Source organism: Babylonia areolata, chromosome 22, assembly GCF_041734735.1.
Source record: "Babylonia areolata isolate BAREFJ2019XMU chromosome 22, ASM4173473v1, whole genome shotgun sequence".
In the NCBI taxonomy this organism is placed as follows: domain Eukaryota; kingdom Metazoa; phylum Mollusca; class Gastropoda; order Neogastropoda; family Buccinidae; genus Babylonia; species Babylonia areolata.
In genome coordinates, this window is record NC_134897.1 from 17,896,951 (window position 1) to 17,904,532 (window position 7,582).

Here is a 7,582-nt window from a genome sequence, read left to right on the forward strand (position 1 = left end):
AGGGAGAGAGAGAGAGAGAGGAGGTGGGGGACAAAGAGAGACAGGCGGGTGGTGTGAGAGGGAGAGAGAGAGAGTGAGGAGGTGGGGGTAAAAGAGAGACAGGCGGGTGGTGTGAGGGAAAGAGAGAGAGTGAGGAGGTGAGGGACAAAGAGAGACAGGCGGGTGGTGTGAGAGGGAGAGAGAGAGAGGAGGTGGGGGACAAAGAGAGACAGGCGGGTGGTGTGAGAGAGAGTGAGAGAGAGGAGGTGGGGAACAAACGCCTGTTTAATCTGGGGAACACGGTGCAGCAGCCTAATCACTCCCGAACCCCCCCCCCCCCTTCCCACCCAGGAAAGGCAAGGGGGGGGGGGGGGTAAATTTGGCCCCAGATGGAATTGATCCCCTACCCCCCTTTTTTTCATTTTTTTTTTTTTTTTTTTTTTTTTACAGATGAACTTCAGACGAAGAGAGGGAGGGGAGTGGGTGGGGAGCATTTTATCTAAATCCAGATCAACCCCTGTCCCCTTCCACCACTCATTAGTTGGGGTCCATCCATCTTCTAGAGAGAGGAAGAAATAATTATTAGTGTCATGCTGGCCTGTCTAGGGTCATCCTTACTCCTTTTCCCCCTCAAAAAAACATACATATTGCGAAATTCGGTGTGTGTTTTTTTTTTTAATTTATCTATCTATCTATCTATTCTTTTATATATTTAGTTGTCTATCCATTTATTTGTTTATTAATTGTTTTGCTGTTTGGTCGGTTTTGATTTCCTGTCCCGTTTTTTTGGTTTAGGCCTCAGGAGCTCCATACGAGGTAAATTCTGCCTGGTCAGACCCAACCTCAGCTCCCACAGTAGAGATTATCACTCTCTCTCTCTCTCTCTCTCTCTCTCTCTCTCTCTCACACACACACACACACACACACACACGCGCGCTCGCACGCACGCACGCACGCACGCACACACACACACACACACACAACACAACACAACACAACACACAACACAACACAACACAACACACACACACACACTCCACCCTTCAGTGGATAGATGACTCGCTCACTCTTGTCATTCTACAAAAAGAAAGCTGAAACCTGAACCGATAGCTGGCCCCAAATGAAATGAGGAAGGAAAATGTCGAAGATAGGACACACACATTCTTATTCTTGTTGTATATAGTCCAGCCGACCGCACAGGGCCATATCAGGACTGTCAAACCATACAAATGCTCAACCGCGTCAACACAAAACTGTTACATCTACATAAAACAAACAAACACACACAAAAAAACACTTAGTCAAACCCAGAAAATACAGTTCATGACAAAGTATCCCAACCATTTAGCTCCTTATGGCAAATAAGACTAGGCCATGCTGAGGACGCCAGCCCTTCCGCTTAATTTATCATCCCCATATTACAAAAAGTCGTAAAAAAGGGGGAAAAAATCAATACTTCAAAGTCAAACGAAGAATACATAAAAAGGCCATATAGGCAAATAACACTGCAGAATGGGCAGCTAGTGCCCATCCCATTGTTTACATCTCACTACCTAATCGTCAGAGCAAAACAGCACAGTTAGTACATCATAGACTGAGGAAAAGAGAATAAAAAAAAGTGTCAAGGCTTGCATGAAAAAAAGAAAGGGGAATGGACTGGGAATGTAGAAAAAGGAGACAGCAGTGAAGAGTGAAAAAAAAAAAGGCAGAAACAAAAAGAGTGACAGAAAAGAGGAAATTTCTAGCACAGAATTTCCAGAAGGCGGGGATGCTATTTATACTGAAAGACCCCCGGCATCCCCCACGGGGGACAGACACAGAGTCAAGACAGCAAACGTTTACACGGTGAAAGTCCATAGTCCCAAATAAACACACCCTCCCTCTTTCCTTAGGACAGCGAGTAATACAAATTCTGCCATTCCATTTCTGACCTAAAATGTTCAGATTTTTCACCTCTACAAACATAAACATGGATATGACCATTCATACATGCATTCACTAACTTTAACCACGTATCATATTCAAGTCGGGAAAACAAAGTAAATAAGGCAAAAACATACCTAACACCTGACCAGCTTCATTTACATATACTCACCTTATATACTCACCTCTTCAATACAGGCTGCTGAGACCTGCCAACACTTCTCCACCTCTTCACTTGACAAAGAGTTTATGACTCGAAACGTCGTTTTTATCTTCAACTTTAAGGTACCTTTGATTTTAAACATTTTTTTTTTTCATTTACATACGTTATAGTGTGCCGGCAGTGTCAACTACACTACCACCACCCTGTCCCCTTCCCTCCCAATCACCACCCCTTCACACACAACCCCCACCCCCCCACGCCCCCCTCTCCCACCCCTTCCCCACCTTTCTTATCTCCGTCCATGCTCCAGTACATCCAGTCTAGAAGTGCAGCCTTTGAGGTCGCGGCGACACCGCGCCACCCTTCCTCCTTCCACCACCCCTCACTCCCACTCCCTGTTCGGCTGTATTTGTTCCCTGCGTCTGCCGTCACCCGGATCTGCTGAAGGAACACCTGCGGTTATAATAATAGTAATAATAATGTACATTTATATGACGCCCTTACTCACTAAGAGCTCAGGGCGCTTTACACGAAAGAAAAATATTACAAGTAACATAAAACATTCATGACCACTCTCCCTTTCCCACTCTACATACATCCAAAGTGAGCTGACATGAGTGGTGTTGGAGAAAAGGAAGCTGAGAGTACTTGTAGATAGCTGTTAAAAAGATGAGTCTTTAGTGATGAGTGAAAAGCAGAAATAGAATCAGATGCACGGATATGATGAGGAAGGTTTTTTCCAGATGTGAGGAGCAGCAAAGAAGAAAGAACGTTCACCATAGGTTCTTGTATTGACATGATATATGAGGAAGTTTCAAAAGGTAACAGTCAGAGGAAGAGCGGAGATTTCTTGTGGGAGTGTAAACACTGATAAGGTCAGAAAGATAAGTAGTCCTGTGGAGTGTGACGCCCCAGTCCCTGAGCTGGAGTAGAAGGAAGAATTTACGCTAAATCTATCCTCTACCAGGCCACGAATGATGCTCTGATGTCGTATTTTCCTCACCCTCCCCCCCTCCCCTACACCCTCCCTCCCCTTACTTCTCCCCTCTCCTTGTGACGTTAAATGTTAAACTTGACGTCACAGTGTGGATACACAAGCAGGTTTTGTTGGCGAATCAGATCAAACAGCATTGAAAGAGGAAACCAACATACGAAAAGTGCATATGTCAGTCAGTCTCTCAAATACAAGACCAGCCAAGATTGGTTACTTCGGTTCAACCAACTGGGGAGTGCTGTGCATTAGTAATGTTGGTAGGAAGGGTTTAAATAACGACTTTTTTTTCTCTCCGACTTTTTCTCTCTCTTCTGTTTTTTGTCTACTAGGTGTATATCACTTGTGGATCACAAAAAAATATGTTCTTAGATTTCTGTGAATACCCGTTGCTGTGGAAACAAATCAAAATGGCCGCCAAACAATGTATCAAAGAAATCGGGTTTGTGGTCCATGTGGTGCATGCAGACACATTTTGTTATGTGGATTTGATACACAATGACATTATCTTCATTTTCACGTGAGATTGTGTTGATTCTTCAATTATTGTACTTTTTATGAATTTTTAAAATTTGGGGTATCGCAAAATCCTCAAAATTTACAATGGGTAAAAAGACTGGAACTGCTATGAATTAAAACCCAGAGAATATTTTCATACATACTCACGACAAAACTTCAATAACACGTCATAAAACAATCATGCAAAGTCTCATGGTTGTAGGTTTACTCATCATTGAGTAAGTCCAAGGTATGTTGTCAAGGCCAGAAACTTCACGACTTGGGTCGAAATTGAACAAAATAAACACTTCCGTGATTCAGCAAGCAATCTTTACTGGCAATTTTTTCATTATTTCATTGTTAAAGACATCTTTACAGTGGAAAATTATGCATATTTAGCCAATCACTTAGCTTTATCCTGCTTCGGACAGCGCTCAAAGGCTTCAGATAATGATTCACGCACAAGCTGTATTAGCAGACAGTTTTCACAACTAACCCTCTGGCTTTCAACAGCTCGCACAGAATATGTGTGACGTCACTCCCAGTTTGAAGGCAAAGCTGCTTACATCATTTTGTCCTCCTCGCCAGACAACCTACTCACTGCTCGACCAGTAGTAGCCCTAGGCTATTGGCTGAGCTGGAATCTGTGTTTCTGCCCTACAATTAATTAATATCTCTTTTGTCGGATCAATAAACTGCAAGTATTATATAGTGGCAGAATCGTCGCAATTCCATCTTTAAGTCTATTCCATTTATGTTTGCCTACGTTAAACTGATTTAACGCAGTTTGTAATTTTCAGCGACGAGCTCGTTAAAAATGACCCTGTTCAGGTGACTTAAATTAAGATTATAAATTCATCTTAAATAACCAACACTTCATTTTATACTCATTAGAAAGTAGATGTTGAGCTCTTTCTTTTGCAACTCATCCGACATAAATCGGTTCAGGAATCATTGAGAAATCAGTCACTGAACACCTTGTAAGAAACACAGTTGTTGTCAGATTTGACCAGATTAGTGACGATCTGCTCGCAGCACACGTGACTGTCTTTGCAATCCGCTTAACCTGCATAAATTGGCACAGTGAGTGATGAGTGGTCATTTCATACCTGGTCAGTCATCTGACCAGAGCTGCTCTCTCTCTCTCTCTTGCTGCGTCGCGAACAGTGTGTGTCGTGTGTTCCTACAAAGGCAGACATCTCGCTAGGTATCGCTGTAAGTACTAGTGTGTAGAATGTGTTGATTTGTAAATTGTATTGTTCAACACAGTACTTGTGTTCATATGAGTATGTTCAGTTTATTGCTTTGTTCAGTTATTGCTTTGACATGTAGTCACAGCTCGGCTATGATTGATCTAGAAAATTGCCATGTTGTCATATGCTGGTAGCAGTATTCCATTTGATTCTTCTTAACGTCACAGTCAGTGACGTCTCTGGACACTAATAGCTTGTTGGAGGACATTCTAGTGAGTGGATATCATGCGTTCTTTCTCATTTGCTGTCACTGACGAAGTTTAGTGTTTCACTGATTCTCAGTACTTTAAGATGTGTGTAGTATTCTGTCATGATTACAAGATAGTGTTGGATTAATATCAGTTATTGGTTACAATTAATCCCCACCATCCCCTACAACCCACTTACCTTCCGTTCCTCTCTCAATAGAAAAACCCATTTGTGACTGGCCTCTATATTATGTTCCTGGCCTGTGTGCAGGAATTCTTGTTTATCCTTTAATACAGTAAATCATCATTAATTTAGTTTAGTTCTTTTGTACCGTACCCTTGAATAACCACTCGGTACACGGCTACACATACGATAGAAGAGATGTTCAAGAATCAAAATCCATCAAAAACCCAAATCCTGAAAAATCATCATTTTGGTCTCTTTTGCACTGCCGTGTCCACCCTTAAAAGCGAAGTACACACCTAGTTCTCCCGGGACATCTGTCCAGAACAACTTGACCTTAAGGGCTTACTGCCGACAGGTCGTTAAATTCAACTCTACCCTAGTTCTCCCATTCCCCTTCATCCCTGTGAAGAGATTCCGGAAGTTCGGAAAGGCCAGATCGAGACGACATGCAGAGCAGATTCGCTTGATTCCGAGGGCTGTGTGCTGTTCTATAGTAAAACACCTCATGAAAGCCACTCCATGTGGTCCTGTTTTGGTGTGAAGAGAATGTGAACCAACCCCAACACCTGCTCTACCCTTACCCCCTCCTTACACATGAATATGTATTTGTTTGTTTTTTCAACGCGTTTATTTGTGTGTGTGTGTGTGTTTGGTTTGTTTTTGTTTGTTGTTTTTTTGTTGTTTTTACGCTGGAACAATTTCATACACAATAAAGAACCAGTAGCATTTGAATCGAGTTAAAATGTGGTGACTCGAGCATATAAATTGAGAAGATAAAGGAAGAACACTGAAATACTAAATCAATAAGCTGGAACACTTTTTTTTCTTCCAGTTTTAGAGTTATGCATGCGTTTGAATGACTGGTGCGAAAGCGCTTTGATTTGTCTCTGCATAAGATTCAGCGCTATATAATTTTTTTTTTTTTTACTTACATATACAACAACAACGCGAAGCAACAATAACATAATCATCGAACTGTCACAATACAACCGTGGTGACATAATTATCGTGACTCCAAAAGTCAACTGATAATATTGAGGAGATACAGAACAAGTGCAACAATGAAAGGAGGTTATGGGGACATATACATTACGTCAATTGAATACAAATTTTAAACTCGAATTTCTATTGGAAACAAATTACAATTTTAGCATAATACACTGCTCTAACTCAAACTCTTTCCCCAGTACAAGATAGCCATGTCTGGTGATTTAACTCAAACACTTTACACAGTAAGCTAATGTCATGTTTGATGATCAAACTCAACCTCTTTCCCTTGCACAAGACTTGACATATCTTGTTGATTAAACCCAGATGTTTTCCATAGCACAAGACTGTCAGGACTGGTGATTTAAACTCAAAACTCTTTCCATTGTACAGTCAGAAAGTGCAAAACGATAATAAAGGGTGTGTGTGTGTGGGGGGGGGGGGGGGCTGGGGGGCTGGGGGGGCCCCCCAACCCCTTAACGCACAAGATATTAACACTTGGCTCTGACCGAACCCCAGCCAATTCCACCACAAGTCCTGTGTCGTAGAGTGATCGATTCTTTCAACTTCACAGACATGTGCAATCCGGCTTTTACGCCTGGCAGCTGGGAAATCTCTCTCTCTCTCTCTGCACTTTTGACCTCTTTCTAGGGGCCGGAGGCCTGGAGATTAAAGTTTTGTTCTTGTCCTTGTTCTTGTTCTTCTTGTTCTCTCTCTCTCTCTCTCTCTCTCTCTCTCTCTCTCTCTCACACACACACACACACACACACGCACGCACACACACACACACACACACACACACACACACACACATATATATACATTTAGATGTACACGCAAGCACAGAACACACTCAGACACAGACACAGACACAGACACGCTCACTCACCCCCCCCCCCCTCCCCCCCAGGCCCCCTCCACACACACAAACAAACACACACTCTGTTTTTTTTCAGTCTTCTTGTATTTCCTAGATTAGTTTATACGTATTCTTTACGAGGGTAGGATGGAAACAGGCCGATAATTGCCTATTCCTTTTCCCTCAATTAAAAAAAGTTTCGATTTCGATTCTGGCCGAGTGAACAGTTCAAGCTCAAATGGTATGGCCATGTCACGAGATCATCAGGGCTTACCAAGACATTCCTGCAGGGCACAGTGCAAGGGGGGAGAAGGAGAGGCAGACAGAGGAAGAGATGGGAGGACAACATCCCAGAATGGACGGGCTTGAGGTTGAGCGATACAGTCAGGAGGTCAGAAAACCGAGAGGATTGGAGGATGCTGGTTGCCAGATCACCTGTGGCGCCCCAATGGTCCACAAGACTACGGGATAGGTGAAGGTGAAGGTGAACAGTGGACGCACGTAGAGTTGTCAGTTGACACAAGCTCACTGTCGACAGGCATGTGGTTCGATCT